General features: G+C 40.0%; 1 long non-coding RNA gene across 1 annotated transcript; it reads left to right on the top strand.

Moving 5' to 3' along the window:
• Positions 1-483: 483 nt before the first annotated feature.
• On the top strand, positions 484-24,127 carry LOC137872392 (uncharacterized). The gene is made up of 6 exons (XR_011102875.1): positions 484-563; positions 903-1,059; positions 1,186-1,278; positions 2,232-2,359; positions 22,589-22,654; positions 24,073-24,127. It is a non-coding gene; the product is annotated as an uncharacterized lncRNA (long non-coding RNA).
• The last annotated feature ends 969 nt before the right edge of the window (positions 24,128-25,096 follow it).

The raw sequence follows: 25,096 nt of genomic DNA, 5'->3' as shown, positions 1-25,096 counted from the left end.
CTTGCCCCTCTCGAGCTGTTAGTCACGTTAAACTGCCTGTGACAGATAATGAAGGAGAAATCATCTCAATCTCCATTTTATGGTAACGTTAGACAAGGGGAAAAAGGAAAAAAATCCCACAATTATATCGAGGAGGCTTGTATAATGTCATTTTTGTTGTCTGTGTCAGGGATATTAATGGTCTTGGGTAGCTTCTTTGACCTGTGTAAACTCCTCAGGAAGCATGACAAAAGATTAGTTTAACAAAATCAAATGTTTGTTTCACATTGGCTTGTACATTTATTGTTATTTGTGTTGTTGTGTTGGCACACTACTGCTAAATTAATACTGAGGAAATGCTACTTTTGAATTGTTTTATGAATGAGGCCTCAGATACAGTATGTATTTATGTAAATTAATTTACATTAATATCAATTGTGTGTGTGTGTGTGTGTGTGTGTGTGTGTGTGTGTGTGTGTATTTATACACACATTATTTGTCTTTTTCAGAAAAAGTGCTCATGGCAACTGCCTGAGGGCTCTTGAAGAGCTGCTTCGTTAACACGGGATGGCGGTTCACTAAAGGTGAGATGCCAGTAGCCTATAATTTGGAGGATATTTAAGCTTAAGGAGTTATAATCAGCGGTAGATCAGTTTTTGACAAAGCATTTACAATGCTACAATTTTATTATAATTAATAGACGAACTAGCTGTATCAAAAGTTAAATACATTTTCAATCAATACTTTGTCCTGTCAGTCAGCCTGGTGACTACATACTAAATAGCAGTATGCTATTGATTAAATTTGGCAATTGCAGCGATGTCAACAGTTGTGACGGTGTTTTTGTTTGCAGAATGGTTTTCAAAAATGTCCACATTGGTCCAAGCCAATTTAGTCACTATGTTTTTTTCTGTGTGTTCTAGGTGTTTGCAGAGTTTAACTGGAGTCATCACAAACCTGCAGAATGACTTTGTTGATGCCGTGGACCGCTACACACCACACTTTGTCACAATCTTCAAGGCCAAGAAAGGAAGCGTTGGAGAGACATTTGCTGAGTTTGTGCAGCAAATTGATTCACAGGTGAGTCCATACTGTCAAACAAAGATTCTGGTGACACTTTCATTGTCACATTGACAAACATATTTATACTGTCAGATTTAAATGTTGCATAATCTTGAACTTTTTTTGTTAATTATCCACATCTAGATACCAGATGTGACGGCAATGTGCACCCTCGTACTCAGAGGCCTCCCTGTTCTACTTGGTGGTGACCCCAGTCACTTCTACCACACTTGCTTTGTAAGTTCTCATAGTCACATCTTATCCTAGACATTTGTGTGAAATTGTCATAATTAGCATATGAATTCTTTAGTTATGGCCAGAAACGTGTTTTGTGAGGTCACGGTGACCTGTAATCTTTGACAACCAAATTTCGACTGTGAGTCCAAGTGGACCTTTGTTCCAAATTTTAAGAAATTCCCTCAAGGTGATCCTGAGATAATAATAACAACCCAAAAACATAATGCCTCAAGCCAAGTCTGACGGCATAAAAGCATAAAAAAGGTCTGAGATTCAAATGTAGAGGCGTATCACAGCAAGGCTGAGTCCAACCACAGCAAGGCTGAGTCCCACCACAGCGGCCGGAGGTTGATTTGGACGGAGCCCTTTGCTGCATGTCATCGCCTCTCTCATCCCTGCCTTTTCTGTCTCTCTACTGTTACTATCGAATAATGCAGAAATGCCCCCCAAAAATTGTTCAAATTTTTTAGATGGAGATGGATAAAGGTGTATTTTCCTGGCTTTACGTGAGCGAAGCTTGTAGCATCACTCATAAGGTGAAGCAGCCATATATTGAACTAACTGCGTTTGCAGTCCATGTCACCGGGTTGCACTGCTGAGCTCAGCTCAACAGTGCTAAGCCTGCTTGCCATCTCTGGTTGTGTATAATGCACAAGAGGTAGATCATATCTCTCCCTCGAATACACTGTCTAATACAATCCGAGGATGGCAAAGAAAATTGAGTGTGAGGAAGACTTCAATACTTAATTTCTTTCATCTTTTAGTTTGTCAAAACTGTTTTGTGTGTGTGTGTGTGTGTGTGTGTGTGTGTGTGTGTGTGTGTGTGTGTGTGTGTGTGTGTGTGTGTGTAAAACTTTATGGGCAAGGCTGGAAGGCAGCGTAGGCAGGACATATGACACAGTGACAATTTATATTTCCTTGTTGTCATGTTGTTTCTGTTTGGTCTTACACAGGATTCTGACAGTGATGATATCTGGGCACAAGTATCTTTTGGGGTGCTGATGAACATCAGTGAAGGTGTCCCTCGCTCCAAATCAACTCCACCTTGACCCAGTGTCTACTTCCATCATTGTTGAGGAAGGTATTGTAATGGCTGATCTCTTGAACCTACCTCAAGCACTTTGCCTCTTGTTTGGGTTGTCATTTTCTTTACACTTGGACTACCCTACAGCCATGAAAAACACTTTCAACTTCATTCAAAGAGTGATGCTTGGCTTGGCACAGGACAAACTCCCACCAAAACTGCAAACTCTTAAACTGTATAAAGGTGTTGATGTTTGGCATTAGATTCAGTTGCTTTTTGTTGTTATGTTAACTAAATTAAGGTACTCATTTCAAATAGTTAGCCCATGGATTCATCAGCAAGTCATGTCCAGAGGCTGCCAGTGTCATACCTGCAAACTTGTCGCTTTTCGGCGAAAATCGCCATTTTGAATCAAAATATATCATCCACGTGAATCGTGTAGATCCGTAGAGTTCTTTTTTTGGTGGGGGTTAGGGGGTCAACCGGCCAGCCAGCGTTTCTCAGATTGGAGTGAGACAAGGAGAAAAGGTGATGTCGTGATCTTCGCAATAAAACATCTTTGATGTGACGTGTCGAGTCTTGGCCAATCAGCGTTAAGATGCCTACACCGTCTTCATTTCCCTCCGTTAAAGTTTAAGTTACGTCACGTACCGTTGCAGTTCAGACTTGCGGGGTTAATTATAACGTCCTCTGCATGCGAACGTTTGTCGGCCTTCGTCATTATCGTGAATTAGGAGGAAAGAAACGTAACGTGATGAAACATGCAGCCCCCCCGTGTTCCAGTTCAGTTCACGCGGTCGCTCATTAACGTTAAACCGGAAGTAGAATGAGGCGATTTCGTGGTCATAATAACTGTTATGACCACGAAACATGAGGCCCAGATACTGATAAGATGATGTGGTCAAAGAGCTTCAGAAAGAGGAGGCTGTTTGTGTAGCGCAGCTTGACGCAGGGCTGAGCTGTGAGTGGAGCTGGGGCCTGTTGTTCGAAATTAGAATAAAAACATCCAGGATAAGTGGGAAAGCCAGGTTGGACAAAGTCTCATAAGTTCATCCTGGTTTAATTGGTTGTTCGAACGCCGAGCCAGGCTGAGGAGGGGCAGCTTTGTCAAGCCAGGTCTAACTAATTTGAGTAAGTGCGCGGCCACGGCTTTCTTCAGTAGACCACAGAGATTGATCACAGATTCACTGATGAGATGACAGGTGTGGACACTTTCCTCCAATGAACAGCGGATCTGAATGCTGACGTAAGGTGACACACCTCTCATAAAATGAAGCACCGCTGCTGTCTTGAAGTTTGGAGACGGACTGATTAAATGAGTAGTGTAATTAATTGCAAGCACCTTTGCAAGTGCAGCCATTTCTAATTACTGTAATGACTGCAATAAAATCAGATTTGAGCTGGCAAACAATATGAAAGGTGTTTATTTACAATGACGAACACACGAATAGGCCCCAATTATGAAAAAGAACTATCGTAATAGGCTAACTTTATTTTTTTGATTTGATCATGTTTTATTTCTTTTTTTTAAACAATAATTTAGCCTACGTGTTGTTTGTTTAAAAACGAGGCCAATGCGTAGCCTTCATCAGAACATGGAATGACTGTATAAAACACATTCATTTCTGATCAGCGCAGCCGCTGACTCCAAAGATAAGACAACAGAATCAACTAAGTTTGGCATTTAGCCTGGTCTGGAGCAGGCTAGCTGCAGAGAATAAATCACCATGGTAACTTGACCAGGATAAAGTTATCCAGCTTTTGAACAACTGACTGCAGGCTAAATTCAGCCAGGATAACCAACATATCCTGGCTTAATCCCTTATCTAGGTTTCGAACAACAGGCCCCTGGGCCTGGATAAAGGTGTTGTAATGACCACAGCCAGTGTACTAACAGCTATTATTTTACTCTTGATAAACTACCTCAGCCAGAGTAGATTATCATTTTAATTTAAATAATTGACCTGGATTGAATGCATATTAATTGCAAATAGAAGATAGGCTACAATTCTAACAGCTTTACAGTGACAGTAGAAGTCCATTAATATTAAGCCATACAGTAACAGGGTTCAAGTTCTGAAATACTGATTAATAACTGAATACTATATTAGGATGTTTTTTGCTTAAAGTAAATGTCTTATCACTTAATTTTCTTCTCAGAGTACTCCATAATGCTACATTTTAAATCTCATTTAAAATAAAAATTATCCTGGGGATAACCCCGACAGGGTTTCGTGTTTCAGTGATTGTCACCTTTTTCACCTCTTATGAGTTTGCAGGTATGGATAGTGATTGGTAGGGACATCCGCTGTGCTGGACTTGTATTGAGCTGAGCTGCTGCTGCTGCTGCCCAATAACTGCCCTTATTGGGATTTGAACTTGTGTGAAACCAGGAATCCTAATGGCTCGACCATACTGGACCATATGGGAGCTACTGCTCACAACGGGTTAGCTTGATTGGTAACCCCTGTTTTGTCTCTTTCCAAAGGTAACAAAATCCACCTAGCTCTTTTAAATCCCCTTACGCAACAACTTGTATCGTGTTTGTTTGCACAAATACTGAAATGTCTGCTATTACAGCAATTCAGCACTTTATGGTACCTAATGTAATCTATTTATTAGCTGGGACTAGTTTCCAGACAACCAGCGGTAAAAAGAAATCCAGCACAAAACAATACTGTCTTTTAATATGCTTTTACACTAGACCTTTAGAGCTGCTGGTAGGCAGATTCTGCTACCGTTAGCCAGGCTATAGCAGTCTGTATGCTAAGCTAAGATACAGTAACCTGCAGCTGGTCCAGCTTTATATTTACCCTACAGTCAGTGGTAGCAATCTTCTAAGGTAACTCTAAAGAAAGAAAATAGGCATACTTTCTAAAATGTTGAATAATAATTATTTTTATTCATTTAATCAAAATCATTTTCATGATCAACCATTAGGAAAGGAAATGGGAGAAAAATATAAGTGAATGCTGGAGGACTTGTGCGTTGGCTACTCTGCACATAAAGTTAGGAAAATATTGTTCCAATAAGGTACTCTATTGTCCCTGAGTGGAGATGTTGCTTGGGCAAAAGTGCTTCAAACAGCTGCAATTAGTGATCTACAGTATGATGGATCAGAATCAAAGAGATGCTCCCCTGTCAGTATAGTATTCCACCATTTGGCAAGACAGGACTGTAATTAGCTGAAAATGAGAAATGTTCATCTCTCACTGGATACTGCTGATGCTTAACAATATCTGGCTCGCCCTGATTAGCATCATTTCTCAAGAGAATGAAACAACGGATGAGTCAGATGATGGAGGAGTAGAGGTATAGAGGAAAACATGCCGGAGGAAAGATCAAAAGAATGCTGTTGTGCTTCCTACTATTAGTCTCAGGAGAAAGGTTTTTGATTCCCACACTTAACATTGCTTTGAACCACAGTTAAGGAACTCTGCCAGCCCTTTAGCCGTGCTCGATGTTCTCTGGGTTATAAATTATTATTATTATTATATAAGTATTTGGATCAGGAATAGATGGCTGTGCTTCTCAGAATGAAATCCTCTCATTCATTAGTACATGGGTTTTAATGAGAAATCTAGTTGAATAAAATTGTGAAAAATAAGTATTACATTATTAAATAAATGACAACTTCCTTGTCATGACAAGTGACACAATGACATTAAAGTGTCATTGGGGGAAATTGCCAATATGAAATGAAAACTGGCTTTAAAAAAGGGAGGGATAAAAATGTATATTTCATAATAATTAGTTTGGTTGTCAACATAATGAATTTAGCATTGATACTTTATTAAATTATTCACAGTATATTGGTTTGTATGTTGTATGGCTTTAAGTGGAGAAAAGCTATCCAAACTATGGTATGACTTTCCTGAGATCTGGAAGGCTGGTGACCACTGGGAAATTATGGTTGAATCTTTGTAATAAGCACATTAGGCAAAACGTTCTGCAGCATCATAAATGGCAGACTTCTTAATTTTTCAAATTAAAACAAAACCTTAAGGAGAAGACTTCTTAAAACACAAAACATCTGCCATCAAGAACACAGCTGTCTGTTAAAACGTATCTGTGTGTGTGTGTGTGTTTTTTCAGGTTACTAATTTTCATATAAATAATCGTAGAGCTTCTGTATTTTCATCTTGCATTATTCTGTTTAATCACAATTTGTCACCTTATTGCTTTTTCTTTTCTTTTATGTTTCTTTCTCAAATTCATTGAAAGCTCACGTTTTTAGCTTCATGGCGTTTCCATGCTGCTGCGCTCCTTTCGGAGATCCCCCGTCACTCCTAATGAACAAGGCTATTACTCAGACTAAAATAAGTTGTCACCCTGTGGGATCCATGTTACTATTCACTCGTCTCATCTGTGCGGTGAGTGTGTGCGTCTGTCGGCAACCTGACGACCCCCCTTGAATCCCATTTGAAACGCAGCAAAATTCCCTTATTTACGAAAACCTGAACATGAGCTTTTTGTCCGTCTTTCTTTTGTTCATACTGAGCTTTGATTCATGAGTTGAGACTAACAGGGATTCCCTTGACAAAGGAGATGCAACACCATTTACAAGTGAAATGAAATATTGATTCACTTTAGCGTCGCTCACCCCACAGGGAGCTGGGCTTCGAGTGGCTTTGTTTTCATTCTGATTATGATGTACACAAGCCTATTTAGTCCTTTCTAGCAGATGACATTTTATCAATGTATGTCTCTCAAAGTGCGTCTGCAGATAACATCACTGTCTTCATATCTGACCCTTGATGTAAAGTCATCTGACTCCCGGGCTTTGCCTTTTACCCTTCCCCTGTCACTCCCTCCTTCAAGAACACACACACACACACACACACACACACACACACACACACACACACACACACACACACACACACACACACACACACACATATATCTAATAGCCAATCCTTACTTCTCCATCTACACTTAATGTAGAGCAAATACATTTTCAGTGGGCTAAATGGACACTGTCTGCGAGGAAAAAGTGAGGATACGTGAGCTATGTGTTTACTCTGTTGGCCATTGCTATTGCTATGGTTCATGATGGACTGAAACCATAACGCCCCATAAGGGACAATACGTCTGTGGGTCTGGTCTCCAACTGCACTCGCCCGACCGAGGTTGCTTTGCCGAACACACTTTCATGTCCATCAGCTACACACACAGATGCATTGAGATTCAATCAAGCGCACTGTTTACCTCAAGGCCTGATGCAACAGAATGTAAGTGAATCTACACCTGGTGGAAATTATCTTTCATTATGGTAATCGCGTTGAAATACCTTTTTAACTTTGCATCATTAAATCTGAAGCCAATCGCTCCAGTGTAGATGTGAAAAGTAACTTGGTGACTAAGTGCAACTACTGGAGTACATTCTTGTCACCACCGATTAACAGTACTTTTAAAAGTATATATATTTTTTAATCGTAAAATTAAATGTAACTGAGCATACAGTAAAGCCATTTTAAAATGCTTATCGTGTTATACAGAACAGGCACTGTCCTCATTGTGCCCCAGAAACTGTGGTTTCTTGCATGATGTCATACTTTATAAAAGTCTTTTCATTATTATTATTTTTTTGTCAAACTATTCCCAGGTCAAATAATTAACGTTCACACTGAAATTGATGAAGTGTTTGGTATAGTTCATAACCATACATCAGCTTTTTTTGTATGTAAATGTAACATAAAAACAACCTGCCCCCAAGTAATTAAGTAAATGTACTCAGTTACTTCCTACCACTGGCCTTAATCCTGTCTTCAGGCCATGTGAATCAACAACATACTCTGTTATTTCCTTTTATTCAGGCAAACTTTTGTCTCAGGATGTTTAAATATCACAGCCTGTTTTGGGAAACAGAGGAGTTGGCTTGTTAGTAGTAACAGTTAGTAGCAGAGCATTGTTCCTTAAAAATTAGTACACAGGAATGTTCCTAATATTTTCTTTTTCTTGAATTAGGTTTGTCTTAAATTATTTTGTTTTTGCATTCAGAAGCTCCCAAGCAGGTTTGTTGTGCAGCCATCCTTTTGGCTGTTTTTTATTTGATCTTTAAAAACAGGACAACATTTATTAACTTGGTAGGAAGCAATTTAACATTTCCCCCGACAAAGGATGTAGCCTATTATTCTCTCCTTGTTTGTTGAAAAAATACACTTGATATCCTCTGCTGTATTCTCTTTCTTATACTGGTTACACTTATTTAAGTTGGAGCCAAGACACAAAGCACAGTATGCAACTCTAAACTCCGCTGCACAGCTACAGTGTGGGCCACATCAATAAAAGCTATTGGGGTTAAAGCAAATACATTTACTCATGCAAATTCAATAAAGTATATAAATGTTAGGTGTTTGAGAGGCATCCAAGAAAAACAGGATAGGAGGAAGGAAGTGTTTGGATGTTGTTTTGCAGCTCATGAGGGTGTGCGAGAGAGAGTCCATACATCATCTGAAACATTTATCCTGTTCAGGGTCACGGGGCACGGAGCCCGTCCCAGCATACGCACAGATAAGGAATCATAAAGATGATTAATAATACTAGCTAATTAGCTTTTCCTGTATGTCCACTTGAAAGGGATAAGTTTGCAAAACAAAGACACACAATTAAGTTGAGTGAGTCATAAGCCAGCCAGGAGCAGATTGAGCTTGTTGTCTTTGATCATATTAGAAAACAAAACATTTCTGTCGTCACTTTCAGTTCCTGCAGCCAAGTTGAGCTCTTTCATTTCAACGCGGTCAGACGAGAGCATCAATGTGCAAGCTGGTTTTGCTCTTTTATTATGGGAGTCTTGCAATTTTAATGGTGGTGGAAGTCTGGGAACTGACCTCACGGACGTGCTGATACACCGCTGAATCATCTGCTGTTGCCACAGACCTCACGGCTTTCTATTAGCCGTCATGAATTGGAAGTTTTTTTTCTCTCTGCAAAAGAGCAAACCAGACAAAGCCTACCCTGATGTGAATTCCATTTGAAAGGCTTACCGACACACCAAAAACATAATCACAATTTTATGCACTGCTGTGTCCCTCACGTCACCAAAGCTTTGGTCTGCTGCTCTCCTCCTCCCTATAATATGTCACCGCACTGCATGCCTTTGTCCTGCTATAATTGTGTATCACCAGGGCTCAATTCCAGCACCCTCTTGTACCCCCGGTGCTCTGCACGACAAGCTCTGACAAGTAATTCATAGTTTGCTGAGTAGTGCTATGAATTTCTTTACACTAATCTCCCCTCAGGGAGGTGGCATAATGTCAGCCCTCCTGTTTTGTTGTGCTTGTAGAATACTTATTGTGACCGAAGCTGGCCTTGCCCAGGTACAGTTTGTATATTTATATGTCCAGGCGGAACCAGAAGTAGGTTTAGGCAGCGTTTGGAGAGCAACTTCCCACTGAATTAATGCAGCGGCAGATGTGCATTACAAACAATGAACCATATGGTGGACATAATGAGGCTTGTTTGCGCATTTCACACAGAGAGGAGCATAGCAATCTGCTAATTTTGGCAATGTGTGCTATTGCGTGGGCTGAACTACTGCCTGTTTATTACAATATTTTATTCTCGCAACACTAGTGCTAATATTATCTCAGTGCCCTGTATCAATGTTGTGCTTATTGGCACATTGCCACAGATTAGTGTTGCTCTAATGTCCGCTAGAGAGAAAGCCACACAGCTGAGACAAAGCCAATAGCCAGATATTTACCTCACTTTTATTTCTTAATTTCCCTCTGTTTTAATAAAAAAAACAATCTTATCTATTCTTGTTTTGTCTTACCTTATTCCTTTCACAAATTAGTAGTAATTGGATCCATAGTTTATATGCAAATATCTTTTTTTTTATAGCAGCTTAAGTAACACCATGCCACTAAGTTTTCTAATTTGATTGGGGTCAAGGATGACCCTATAGAATGCAAAAGCATCATAATCAATACATAAGGAACAGAGCTATTCATGAATTGACTGATGGGCAGATGCACTAATCTCACTTTCTCACTGAAACAACTTAAACACTGGCATTATGCTGTTAATTTGGCTCAATGAAGCCTTTGCATTTTTATTATTATTAATGGCTTTACACAGCATATTGTATCTGAGTCATAGCCTGTATTCAAAGTTTTTATTTGGGTGAGTTTTCTGAAGTTTCACTAAAGTTGCACAGTGACTTTGAGTTCACACCAGCACCCTCTGAAGACACCCGGCATCTTCAAAAAAGAGAAAACAAGTGTGGGAGGAACATTCAGATCCCATGCTGCCTTTTTCATTCTATAACGTCCTGACCCACTTTCCAGACTACATGAGCTGTAATCTGATTATAAAAGCCAGCACAGGTATTAGCACGGCAGCATTTTCTAAAAAGAGTAACTGTGAACCTCTGAAATTTGCCATAGCTGAGATAATGGAAGTCTAAAGCTGGAGGCCATGTAACCGAGCAGGATTTATCTTTTAACTAATGCAGCAAGTGTATCATGATTAAAACACAACTGCTATTATAGAGGACTGTGTAAGATCACAGGGGTTTAATTACTCATTCATCACAGCACTATCATTACTGATATCCTGATTGAGATGTCACTAATCACATCACTCACAATGCTGTACTTATTTATACAATGACATTAGCAAGACTGAAAGAAGAACAACAGTGCCCCCTAGTTTAATGTATGAGAGCGATCCTCTTCACTGTCCAAGCTCTGAAGGAACATTCACCCTAAATGACAAGGCATATGATTAGATAGTCTGTCTATTAAGATTGATTGACATAATGAGTGATCAGCACAGTCTGTCTTTTCCTGCTGTGTCAGTGCAGAGCAGATCACATCAACATAATGCTCTCAGGAATACATTAGGCGTGACCTTCCCTGATGTGTGATATTTGTGGAAAGAGTTGCACATCAACACAAAAAGACTTTATTTAGACGGACACATCCTAATTAGAATGAGGTCAGCTCTTCACAGGGTTGCTAATTCCTCAGGTGACACCGTGCAAATGATGTCCTCTAACGTCCCGTGCTCGGGTAGAGCCAGAGTAGGTCCTCTGTTTCATACAGTTCTCAGTATGCACACCGTGTAGGCCTCCTGGGTCTCAGTCCATTTTCAGCTGTTAGGCAAAATAGAACGCTTAATGTGTGTCCTGGAGACCCCGCAAAACAAATCCACGCTAATCTGTTTATGCATAAGGAAAAGTGATTTATATTCAGTTGCTTACGAGGAAGGAGACTCGTCCGGATTGACAGGTCAGTGAGTTGTCTCTCTTATGATTTGCTCACTGAACAGAAGCAGAAACAAGAACACATCTTTAAAACCCCTTCACCAAGCTGACCTGTGCTAACTAGATCCTCAGTGGTAATTTGAGGTGTAATGCTGTGTGCCGTGAGCTTTGATATGGAAGGCTGACAGGTGGTGCGCAAGAATGCTTGTCGGAGAATGGCAATCAGCAACATAAAGGATTGCTTCTTTTAGTTTCCTCCGTCTTTTGTTGTTCAACTAGAAACACAATGTTTGAACTCGGATTTGTATTCTCTTCAGCATTTGTGCCCTTTTAATCTTTTCATTTTTCCCCTGATTTCGGCGACGGCGTCCTCTTTCGCAGAGGAGATGTGCCTCGACTTAAATGCCATCTTCAGAGCTGCAGGCTCGGGGACACGACCACACCCCAGGAGAGCTTCCTGTTTAAATACTGGTTAAGTTGAGGTGAGGTTCTGGTCAGAGGAGCCATACTGAGGTTGATGGTAATATTAGAAAACAAGGTGGAGGCAGATGCTGGTTAGGCCACAGTGTGAGGGAAAGTTGAACGGTTCAATCCAAGGCCTTTTCCATATATATTGCCACCAAAGCGACGATATCTAATCTCATGCCGTCGTCGCTGAGTTTCAGTCACTGTATTGTCATTCAAATGTGCACAAAATCCCTACTTTTCAAGTCAAATCTTGGACACAAGGCAGCTGCAACAGACAATGCAGATGAAGAATAACTGAAAATAAAAGAAAAACTGAAATGCACAGAACAGTATACAAACACAAGATGACATTAGCGGAGATTACAGTGTTGCTTAGCCAAAGGGAAAATCAATGTGGCTGGTTTTGACTGACAGGATTATCCTGCGCTGCCACGGAAACGAGAGAGACAAGGATTTCTGGAGTGATTAGTGAAACTTCTGTGGGTTTGTGCAAATCTCTCACGCATTCTTGTCACTCAACATGAACAATTTCCTTCTGCAGCTAAATAACCAACCCAGTGAAGCTATAAAGCATAGTGGCAATTGTTTACTATGGGTTTCATTTAAATTGTAGGTGTTTTTAATAGAGTAGCTGCTTAATTTTTCTCCTGTGATCGCCTCATATATTTAGGTCTGAATGTGTACCCTCACCATGAAGCCTTTTATGTTGTTCTATAACTGGAAGGTAATTTACCAGCTTATCTTCATTGCTCGGGTTGTATAGGTTGTATTGTCAGCTGTTCATTTTAGAGAAATGTAATACTGCACAAATATGTTTTATGTATGAAGCAACAGTCCCCTAAATGTGCTGCACCTCAGATATTTACACAGAGGTGGTAAGAAATGAACATTTTAGAAAACTAGATAGCGAGTGCCACATATTCACTATACATTTGAATCCTTTTGTTTTGTTTTTTATTCCCCCTTTTTTAAGTATTTTGATTATATTTATATATTTGATTTTGGTAATAAAACCTATGGGAGTCTGGAGGGTTGCAGGTGAACATGGACATCTCTTTGTTTATATTACCGACGAAGACAGTTGGATCATACGATTGTAAACCATGTGCATACAAACTTATGGGCTGACTTATTTACACCTTTTACTGTCAAATGTTTCACTCATTATTAGTGTGTCTTTCAGTAAATAAATTGAACTTAAGTGTTTGGTGTGCTCGGATTACACTGTGATTGTGATTTGTTGGATAATAACAATAATGCATAAAAAAGACTGAGTATTGCTTATTGTTGAATATTACTGAAAAGTAAAACAGTCCTTGCTGAGTGACAACAAGTTTGGACATTTTTGCAGTTAAACCTCAGCTTTACAGTAATCTAACAAGTTACAAACCCCATGCTGTGTTGAGAACACAGGGTCATCATGTCAAATCAACAGTAATCAGCTGAGCCTTGGATGTGCCATGGACTTTCAGTAAGATAATCAAGTGTTGGTGGAAACAGCCGACCTCCTGGTGGGCTGGACCCATGACTAACTGATAAGTGCATCATTGCACAGGGCAGAGGACTCTCGGTGTGACGCTTTAGGACACACAGCTATTTGTGTCTTCCTCTAGGGTGTGAAATCACATGGAAAGATCATGTATGTCCACAATCAATCAGCACAGGTAGCTGAAGGTTAAGAGACAGCAGGAATGTTCACAACCACAAATTTGTTGCATTAACGCTTGTTGAGCATGCACATGTCAAAAAACGACTTTCTCTGAGTAGGCAAACATCATGAAAAGACATGTTTACTTACAGTCATCATCTAATCTGAGGGTCTTCTGCTGGCAGGCTCAAAATATATGAGCATGAGAGCTACTTTGAAAAGAATGAATGAGTGGTTTCAGTTTTACAATAACAAATGACAAGGTTCGGGTTGCACCAGTTAAGCGTTAATTAACTAAGTTAGCGCTTTTCAAACTAGTGCTTTACTAATTTGGGTTGCACCATTAATACTTGGGGAAATATCTTAGACTTCAGAAATGTGTTCATCAGTTACTGCAAAACATGAAGCACAGTCCAATCAAAAGCAATGAACGGTGTAAACAGGAAGTTACTGTTGCATCATTAGCTGTAACATAGCTTTCAAGTTATGTATTAAACTTAAGTTCAACAGACAATATTTTGTAAATGTATGACTGCGTTATTTTCTATCTGTGCATACATGGAGTAGGCTAAGGCAAAATGTGATTACGCTAACCTAACATGGAACATAATGTTGGTCTTTGAGGTGTGTTGTGTTTTCGGGGGAAATGTGAGTTAAAATATTCTCAGTTTGCATCATAATTAAACAGTTTGATCAAGTGTCAGGTCAGATATAGTCAACCTTTTTTACTCTTCGGTTCAAACTGTTATTCTATATTAGCAAGCTAAACCTTTTCAGCCCTAATTTTGAAATAATTTGGTTGGTGATGGAAATCACTGACAAAAGTCAGAGATGTAATGTCTCAGTAAGACCCACATTAATCCAGTTTTTAACAGTAACAACAATGTTTTGGAGTGAACTCTTCAACCTAATTTAAAATAAATGTATTCATATTCATTGTAAATCTGTGTAATTTCCAAGACACGTCCTCCATGGCGCTACAAACCACCATTAAAGGCACATAGATCGGAACCTGCTCTTCTCTGTATATGTAGAAAATGAAGCTATGACAGTAAGAAGAATCAATTCTCGTGAGTGGTTTGGTTGTGAAGAAAACATGGTGAAATAAATAGTATTTGATTATAGATTATTTTAAACGATGCTGTCTTGCGGTTCCTCTGCTTGTTAATTAGGCAAAATATCCACTAAACTGCCCATTACCCAGCAACCCCACTAAAATCTTAAGAGCCCCCAAATTCTGCATTTCTCCTCAAGGGCACATTTTCAGTTAACAGAGCCAATTATCGTATGCATGATCATCTATGTGTCCTGACGGCCCATCTGTCTCTAGTCCACTGATCTCTGCCTCTCTCCTCCCTGACGCTTGTGTTTGACGTCCTGTCTCTTTTTAAACCTAATCTTTATGTATGGCTGCTGTCGTGAGCAACTGACTACATTTACAATTCTAATGTGTGCAGATTGAGCTTTCGTTTCCCTATTGAGTCTCCTGGTGACTCTTGAATGCCTGAACGAGACCTTTGGTAAACACTGCTAAGCTGAGACAGAAGAAGCAAACATGGTGGAGTCTTTCTCATCGTATCATCGTATGTCAGACTAGATTTAGAGACGAGCCAGAGAAGCGAATCAAAATTACATTGGACAGCGTTCATTCTGCTCTCAAAAGACGTCGCACATCACAGACCACATGTATCTTCTTATAATGTATCATAAACTGATATGTCACTATGCCTATATTGGTATTGGACTCAAAAAAGCAGTCTGATCAGAAAAATAGTTGGATCTTTTAGGATATTATGTGAGAATATTGCACCTAATAAAAGCTTATAGAAATAGTAATGTGTTCTGAGAAAACCCTCCGAAGCAATGCTTCAGTCAATATAGCATTCATCCAATGTCATTCAATGTCTTGCTGTACAATGGAAACCAAGAAAAAGAGGGAGCGAGTCAGTTCGGATGCAGTGTACCCTAATGATCCCTATGGAATTGCAAAATGTCCCTGCCCAGTGCTATTTTTTTATAACATCCATTTCATAGAATTTATACATCATATAAAGTTAAAAAAACATCAAATATGAGCAGCCATAATAACATTTATCATCACCTGTTTTTTATTTACACATGCAGCAGTTATGGAGCAACATTATCATTTATTTGATGTTGACTTTCTGGCATGTAAGTCAAATATTCACCCTCTTTTTTTATTTATTTTTTGGTCTCCACCAACTCCTGAGGGACATATCTGTCTCTTCAGCTGCTACGTGCTCCACTATGTCGCTAACTGTATCCATCTTCTGTTTAGTCCTGGGTACATGCAGCCCAGTCTCCTAAAAATGATGTTACAGTAAAACTGTTCCATGGTGAATTACGTTTTGAGGGAAACGTTTGCTTTTGGCGTAACACAAATGAGTTTCAAATTAGTCTGCGAAAGTCCGCGTATGAAAGAGTTTGGGCTTTCACCAAGGAGACTGTTAGTGTCCCATGTGAACAAAGTATAGTGTTGTTGCCTAAAACTAAGAAGTTTTGTTCATCAACCACGTGTTAGAAACTGTTTTAAACTGCGACCGTTCGGTCATAAAGAAAATGAAACGTAATTGAGAATGCAGTTTGGTTGTATGGGAACGTCACTTTGTAGGAGACGGGGTTGGTACATGACAGATTTTCTCTTCTTCTGTTGTTCCGCTGTCGCTTACAGAGGGCTTTCCCAGTGGAAATTACACCTCAGGCTTTATTTATTAAGTTTTCATCAATTATTTAAACCGCTTCGATACACTAAACATGTAAATCACTACAGCTGCAGTCTGCTCAATATATTCATCTCAAATGGCTTTATAACTGCCTCTTTTTTTTTTTTTGTATAAAAACTAAGATTTTTTTTTATTGCTGCCATATTCTACCTCTAAACGTGGACTGACAGATCACTCATTCATTGAGCTGTTCTGCCAACCCGTCTGTCGTCCTGCATAGTCAGGCAAGTACGCAGCCGCAGGAGAAAATCAAAAGCAAATATATTCTGCTGGCTGACAGCTGGGTCACGCAGCACTCTGAAGTTTTATTTATTTTTTGAGGTGGTTATAAAGAGTTGACGAAGCTTGCAGAGAAATATTTCGATGTGGCTGCGACTTTCAGTGGAGAAAATGAGGCACCTTGTAGCACAACATGAAGCCACTGATGGAGAAATAAGTGTCATCAGCAGCAGCTGCAGATGAGTCACGTTTGATTGGCAGCAGACAAACCCAACATGAGGTTAGCTGTAAACACAACATCAATCTGCACGACAAATGGCTTTTAATAGGATTCTCCTGTAAAATGATTTACCACAAGGATTTTAACATCGTTTGACTTGAAAGTGGAGAAACAAGATGAATCCAGCATTTTTTGTTTTGTTTTCCTTTGAATAAAATGACTATTAGTGGACTGATTACACGTAAGGGGATCTCACAGGAGTGGGTAATTACAAGTTATTATGTAATCGCAGCAAATTTGTTGAGAAAGAAATGAAGTCCTATCCCCAAATTGGCAGAATATATGTGTATAATATGGGTGTCCTTGAGCAAGGCTCTTAATCTCTGGCTGCTCCAGTGGGGATTTAGTGACCAGCGGATCAGACCGTGGTTGCACTGTGCATGTCTGGATTTTATGGAATGGACACGTTAGCTGATGGTACAGTGTGTGTGATGGAGTAGCACCCTCCAGTGGACAATGTGGCTGTGCTTTCCTCAGCTGCTCTGTGTAAAGAGGACAAATGCCTCAAGCAGTAGTTTGATTCTTTTATTTCCTGCAAGAAATATGCATAATATGTGTATGCAAAATGTATCCCATCCATGTCGCATTAACGGGGTTGAACCCATTATACACAACATTTTATCTGTGCAGATTACAGTTGTATTACAGTTTTTCCAGCGTGGCAGTTCCAATGTGCTCTGTAGGAACTTCAGAAGAAAAAAAAGGAAAGAAAGCCAACATGGGGAGTGTCTTGTTTATTGAGCATTTTAACCAGAAGAGGATGCTGCTCTCTCACTCATGAAGGGACAGAAAGAAACTGTATGTGCTGCCAGAAAGTCTTTGTCTGACGGCAACAAAAACAAGAAGCAAAAGAGAAAATTACAGTTTGAACAGTTAGTATCGTAACCCGGTTTGACACAATGCTTTTTTTTAATAAAGTACCACATAACTATTGGATGGCACTTTAAAAGAAAAGAGTATGTAAACAATCTGGTTGCCTCTTGTTTTTTAATCTTTCTTGTTTTCTTTTGGCCATTTATTTTGAAAGCAGTTAATTTTTCCTCTTCTGTCGTTTTTTTTTTTTTAGTCTGCAGATGGTCGGGGCGGTGCCTAGAAAGGATTGTGGGAGGCGTTTAGATGCTTCACGTCTGTTGCAAGTGGCGAGTGAGGTGAAGTGCTAGTGTGGTTCTGTGAAAATTTTTTAAATGTAATGAGCAGGTAGAGAGGACTAGAGTTTAGATCACTATAGCTGTCTGGAGCTTCAGTGTCTGCAGTCTAGACACTCAACACAGGGATGAACTGGTTGATTAACATTGTGTACGTGAAGTACATGCATTTACTTATTAAGTTGGAACTACCACATCTTTTTTTTTTTACCTTTTTTTGCCTTCGGGTGCATATTGATCACAGGTTAATACCCATTAATCTAAACAAATGAAAAAGATGTTGCAGCATGTAACTAATGGAAGTCAGACACACATATATCTTACATTATGTAACTTACAGATGTAAGTTTTTTTATATATATATATATATATATATATATATATATATAGTTAACACAGTGCACCAGTTGTCCAACATATGTTTAAGCTAATCAAACCTCATTCTCTACTTTTTTTTAACTGATCATCTGACATTCTAGGTGATAAATCTGGAAATTGTTTGACTTTATGAGTAAAAGTGGAATGCCCAGATTAACCAGGAGTTTAGCCGTTTCATCTGTGGAGGAGGAGCAGGCACAGTCTGGCCTTCAGGTCCTCTGATGGAGCCCCTTGTGGACCCAGCCCTTGTAGAACATTACTGACACATACTGTATAACTGACCTATCAATTTAGTTGAGACTAATTTGCAAATTGGCATCAAGTAAGATGGTCATTTGGTGATTTAGCTTTGAAAAACTCACGTTCATGTGGGAGATTTACAGCTGAATATGAGGGGATATAGGAAAAACAGAAAAACGAGGATGGAATAGTGTAGTCGACTTTACAGACTTTTATCACAATAAAGTGTGTAATTTTCTGGACAGATATGTTATTTTGTTTCCTGCCCAGGGACTACAGATGTAAATTAGTTTATAGCTAACTGCACTGTCCCTGTCATATAAAATAAATAAATCCAAAATAAAATACACTTCCCAGACTGTGCATAGATTCAAGAAATGCCAGTTCTATGAAGAAAAAAAATCTTTATCGATTTGAACCAGCGGGAAAAGTGACTGAGCACAGTTTTTTTTCAAGCCAACTGCAATTTGATAAAATATGCCGCGTGCATTTTAGTGTGTATGGAGGCTCATGTGACAAAACGGTGTGTCTGTCTGAGAGGATTGATAAAATGAGAGAGTGCAGCTTGGTGAATATGGCTTGTGACCGGGGTGCAGCAGCTGAACCATCACTGCGCCCATCATGCAATGCTGTGTGGTCACCAAGCTGGCGTTTAGACTGCAAAGAGCACAGGAAGCAAGTCGACTGGACTGACCCTCCCTTCATCCCTGCAAGAACCACATCATATGAAAGAAAAGAGAGAAAGATCTCACCAGAGAGAGAGAGAGAGAGAGAGAGAGAGAGAGAGAGAGAGAGAGAGAGAGAGAGGCGCTACAGAAAGCAGCCTATACTCAAAGAAATCAAAAAATCCCAGTGAGAAATGTAGAGCGAGGGAATGAGGAAGAGACAGACAGAGGGAGAGAGACGGGGAGGGGAGAGAGAGAGAGAACAGGAGAGACAACGTGGCAGGAGGTTTCGTCCGATTTAGACCTTGGATGGGATGATAGGACTCTGGGTTCATCTGAGGATGTGTGCTGGAAGAAAGCTCTGCATAACCGTTCATAAGTCTGCTGAAACTAAACAGTCATTAAAATTCAAACTCTTAACTGCTGTTTGCACTTTAGCTGATGGGACTTTTTGCATCATGCAATTTAGTTTTCACTATCTATTTGATGCCACACACCACAGCATTAAATATAGTTTAATATTGGGCAAAATTAACATAGTCTTCATGTAATAGCAGCATTACAAAGTAATGCATAAGTATTATAGAGGAGGATCGGTTGGTTTGACAAGTTATTGTCCGAGGCACAATCTTCTCCTCTCTTTGTGTTTTCTCTTTGCAGACAGACTTTATCACAATGATCAGGCTGCCCCATTAAAATGGAACTTCCTGTTTACACCCAAGAAAGGACAATTTAGCTGTTGAATAAATCAGGAGCCTCTCAAAGGTCACTGCATACTGAAGGAGATTGTTGACTATATCGAATCCTTACCAAACAGTGAAAAAACAGCGTGATTTAGGCAGTGTGACCTTTCTTGTTATCCTTGTTGCCTTTAACACTTAGAGGATACCTGCTTATGCCAAGAAGAGAAATCCCAATAACTTAATCTTTGAAGGGAAGAAAGTCTAAGACCGTTTTGCTCCTGGGTATAATGCAGGGAAGACTCGATAGATAAAATGTCTGAAAACTTGCAATTCGACGCATTTTAAAGAAAAGGGGCTTTAGGATGTGTTCATGTGAAGGTTTGTGACACTGAAGGAATATAGATGCTCTGCAGAGCAGACGGCAGGTAATTGAAGGTTTCACTTCATGGTCCACCTTCCAATTTACGCTTTATTGCTCTTGAAATGGGGGGATTCTCTTAACATGCAATCACAGGCCACGTGCCTGTAACGACAAGGTACTGTAGACACACACACACACACACACACACACTTTGCACACGTCAACTCACAGAAACAGACCTGGGATTTACAGGTGTGTGTACAACTGCTGTCTTCTGTGCCACATTGGAAAAACCATTTAAGAGTGAGCTAGATCTTGATATTATCCAACCGAAAAACCCAACCCATTGTTGCCAACTTTTTTTTCAATAAAAGTAGCTAGCAGCCCTAGCTACAAATGGCGCTAAAGCTAGCAAGAAAGGTGACAACACTGACAGCCCGTCCCTTCATTTCTCCCTCCAAAGTCACTCCCCCCAAATTATCATTATGAACGTAAACAAAAAACATGGAAGACTTTTTTCTCGTTTGTGTTGGAGCTGGAGTGGGCGGTTTTATTTACATGGAGATTTAGCTTGTTAGGAAGGCATCTTCCTTACTAACCAACACAATGTCGTCGCCCCCGGTTACACATATGCTTAGAATTGATATTGTTTATGACGTGTTCTGCAAGATACTTTGATCCTATCATTGAGCAAATTTCATAAACAGTTAGACATTTTGGGAAATATGCCTATTAGCTTTTTCGCAGAAAGTTAGATGAGAAGATTGATACCACTTTACAGCTAGTTAGCTTATCTTAGATTAGCAAAAAGACTAACCAACACCTTTTTATCTAATTATATATAATTTGTGTGTCTTCACGTCAAGGCAGCCACCATAGAAACCAGGAAGTCGGTATAAATAGTTTGTCAAAACTTTCGCAGTAAAACTACAACTATTTTTCATCTTTGAACAGAGCAAGGATAGCTGTTAACCCCTGATTCCAGTCTTTATGCTAAGCTAGGCTAACTGTCTCCGGGTTGCTTCATATTTAACAGACAATTTTGAGAGTCCTATCAATCTTCTCCTCTAACTCTCAGCAAGAAAGCAAGGTGTATTTCCAAACGTGTCACTATAAGTGCATTATCATTATCAATTATCAGGCCATGATATAAACTGATCCCAGCCAGGAAATCCTCCTTGGAATAACATAGAAAAGAGGGAGTGGGTGAGGAGCTAGGAAGCAATGTGAGGAGTGGGAAAGGGTGGGAATATGGCTTGTAGCAAAGGGAACGAGGGAGGAGGACAAGGAGTGGCTGCAAGCGTAGGTTTCTCCCTCTCCACTTTTCTTCCTTCCATCAGTGAAAGTAGGCTAATGCAGCCCCTTAAGAAAAGCGGTCCGCCTACTTTATCACATCCCCTCACACTGGAGGTGTGTTTACCTCCTGAAGGGTGTCATCCAGTGGATCCACCCACCAACACCCACAACAGCACCTGGGCAGGCTCGTCACAACTCCCCCTCTGACCACCAGGGCAGGGGGAGAAAGAGGATTGCTCGCAAACACCAAACCTTCGGCTATTGAGATTCCACATAAGCATCATTCTTTCCCTGTTTGAATTGTGGTTCCACTGTTACTGACGAGCACTGCAGGCTGAGACAATCCAGCAGTGGGAGTCTGAACTCAGGGAAAGAGAGAAAGGAAAGTGGGGAGAAAAAAAAGGCATGGGGGAGGGGAGAGTTTTGGACCGTTTTAAGATGTCTGTGGAAAACGAATCATGGGGGCCTGTACAGGGGGAGATCCAGAGGAGAAACGCATCTGGTTAGGAAGAAAAAAGAAAAGAATAGGATTGAGAAAAGAGCAGAAAACGCATTTCTTTTAGGGCAGTTAAAAGGTGTGGAGGGTTTTGTTTAAAAAGTATGTTAGACGTCATGTGCCTTTATCAGAATACAGTAGTAATGAAGAAGAATCTGAGAGATAAACGAAAAAGGAGACAAATACTGTATATACGCTAGCAGAAAGTTTACACAGTGACAGATGAGGAGAGAATGGGGGGGGGGGGGGGGGGGGGAAGGAGACTGAATTGTCATCTGTGAGTTTAATGCCATGTTATTCTAAGCTGGAGACGTGCCTCCCTAAACACTGACTGTTCTCCACAATAGGCGGGCAGACGTAGGGAAATGCAATCTAACGCTGCCAGCTCTCGATTCCCTTTGGTCGCCAGGGCTTGTCATTAAGATTTCTTTTTCCCTGTTCTCTTTTAGAAATTGGTTTGAGCCACGAGAGGCAGACACCGTCTCAGGAGCCTGACCCAGCCACGTCACCTCCAGGTCTGTGTGGAGGGAAATGATCACTGTGCACCACATCATTATAAAAAAAAGTTGTTTTATCAAGAGAGGAAAGAATTTACATTCCATGGCTCTGCGAGACTGTTTAAACCTGCTACCGTACAGTTTTCTCTTTTAGTTTCTGTGTAAGGTTGTTAAAAAACCTCTTAGTCCAATAATGTAATAACATTCAAACCAAAGAATGGATGCACACGTCCATCAGAAGGAAATATTTTGAAAGGCTGTGTGTATCTTTTGTACACAGTTCCCCAAAATTCAGCAGGCAGATTTGGGATCTTTAGGATTTGTGCTTGAAATATGAAATAAAGCTCTATGGGTTTATAATGACTGGTTTACCTGTGGGCTGGTAGGTTGCAATGAGCAAGTTTTACTTGAGAAATGTAAGGTAAAAATCCAACACATTGCACAGAAAACACTTTGGATCATAATGTGAAATACTAATGCTTAGTGTTTAAAATGTAGTATTGCCTCAGAGGGAGTGCAGGCTAGAGAGGAAAGGCAGAAGGAATAGAATAAAAAGACAAAGAAGAAAGGGAGGAGAATTCCTGCCATGTTGGAAGAAGACCAGATCTGTGAGGCTGGAGGCTGCAGAATTAGAGCTCAGACTACATGAAAACTCTCTTCTTGTTTCATTCTCAGCAATTTCACTAAAAGTAAAATCTTGCAGTACTCTAAAACAGTTCTGTAAAATTGGACACTACCAGAAACACTCCCGATCGGAATAACTACTGAACTTTTGAGAGAAAAAAGGGAAAAGTTAAATGTCTAAGAAAGAGAGATTTCTCTGATGGCATGAATAAATATTCAATCTCTCAAGCACACTAATAAAGAAACAGACAAACTTGTAACAAATTGTGTGTGTGTGTGTGTGTGTGTGTGTGTGTGTGTGTGTGTGTGTGTGTGTGTGTGTGTGTGTGTGTGTGTGTGTGTGTGTGAGAGTGAGTGAGTGAGTGAGTGAGTGAGTGAGTGAGTGTGGGAGAAGGAGTGTGATGTGTGAGTTGACACTGGAGACCCCAGGGAGCAGTTCCAGGAAACACCCCTGATTCCTGCTCCGTGTGTTCATCCTGTCTGACACCGGCTAAGAAAATACAGCAACATGTGCGCCTCACCACCAGACATGCTCACCTGAGTGTGTGTGTGTGTGTGTGTGTGTGTGTGTGTGTGTGTGTGTGTGTGTGTGTGTGTGTGTGTGTGTGTGTGTGTGTGTGTGTGTGTGTGTGTGTGTGTGTGTGTGTGTGTTTTCATACATTAATGTGTGAAACCCGAAGTGGACGATGTTCATCACTTGAACGTGTAGAATCCCATTTTCTGTGTTTAATGTGTTAAAGGAGGACTTGGTTCTTGGCCTTGTTGATCAAGGCAACATTAAATCTATGCTGAATACTTTCCTGTCATTTCAGACGAATACACGCGTCACTGCTGTGATGAGTCGGCCTTTTCTACACTATGACTACATCCTATGAGGTAGAAAACAAATTACTGTAGAAATATATTAAATGTGTATTACTTTCATAGAACTTCATCTCGCATATCTTCACACACACATTTCAGCTCAAATGATAGAGCAGGAAAATAAATATTCAATATATCTTTGAAACATTGGTGTAACGAAAAAGCTTGAATCAGTTTTGAAGTGCGATAGTCCGACTGCCTACCCGTACTCATCACCTCAATGTGATTGGTTAACCTGGCTATTTGTTAAAAAGAAAGGTTGTATAGAATAACGATGGCAATATGGTGGGATACTTCAGTCACATGTTTATGTTTTGGAAGGGAAAACATGGTTGGGCTTTTTTTGTGGTTTTGTGCCTGAGGGAGAGAAAGGTGTCACGTTTCCAATAGCAAGTCTCAACACATCTGTAATCCCAGCCTGGTCAGTCTCAAACATCCATGATGTCGACCATCATGGTCACAGAAGAATAAACGATTGCTGGACAGATGATGGTCAGCATTAATGGGGAATAGGGAGGATTTACCAAAGAGAAAAGTCTGTCTAAAAGTTGCAAATCCCTTTATTTATATCCATATATAAAGGGATACCTACTGAGCATCTTTAATAATATCTCTTCTGTTTGGAGAGGAAACAGACATGTATTTAGGATGAAAGCTCACCAGCAGGTACAGTGTTATTATTTCCTTATTTAGATCATAACAGGATGCCATCCTTTTTTAGATGCAATTTTAAAACTACAGCAGCTTCAAAGTCCTGTCTTCTGCTTTTTAATCCAATCGGAAGATGAGATGAAGATAGATCCCGGGGCTCTTTCCGATTACAGTCAGGTGAGAACCCTTTGATAAATAACAGAAGTTTATTTTCAAAGGCCCAAATATCTCCTCCAGTCTTTATTCCTTAAGAGTTTCTTGCTCAAACTTCCCATGCTGACATATTTTCATAGATATGATGAAGAGCACTTGTACCTCTCT

Source organism: Cebidichthys violaceus, unplaced genomic scaffold, assembly GCF_023349555.1.
Source record: "Cebidichthys violaceus isolate CVI_PGR_0920_01 unplaced genomic scaffold, fCebVio1.0.p SCAF_16, whole genome shotgun sequence".
Taxonomy (NCBI): Eukaryota; Metazoa; Chordata; class Actinopteri; order Perciformes; family Stichaeidae; genus Cebidichthys; species Cebidichthys violaceus.
Note: the sequence above shows the minus strand (reverse complement) of the source record. Positions and strands in the feature narration are given on the sequence as shown.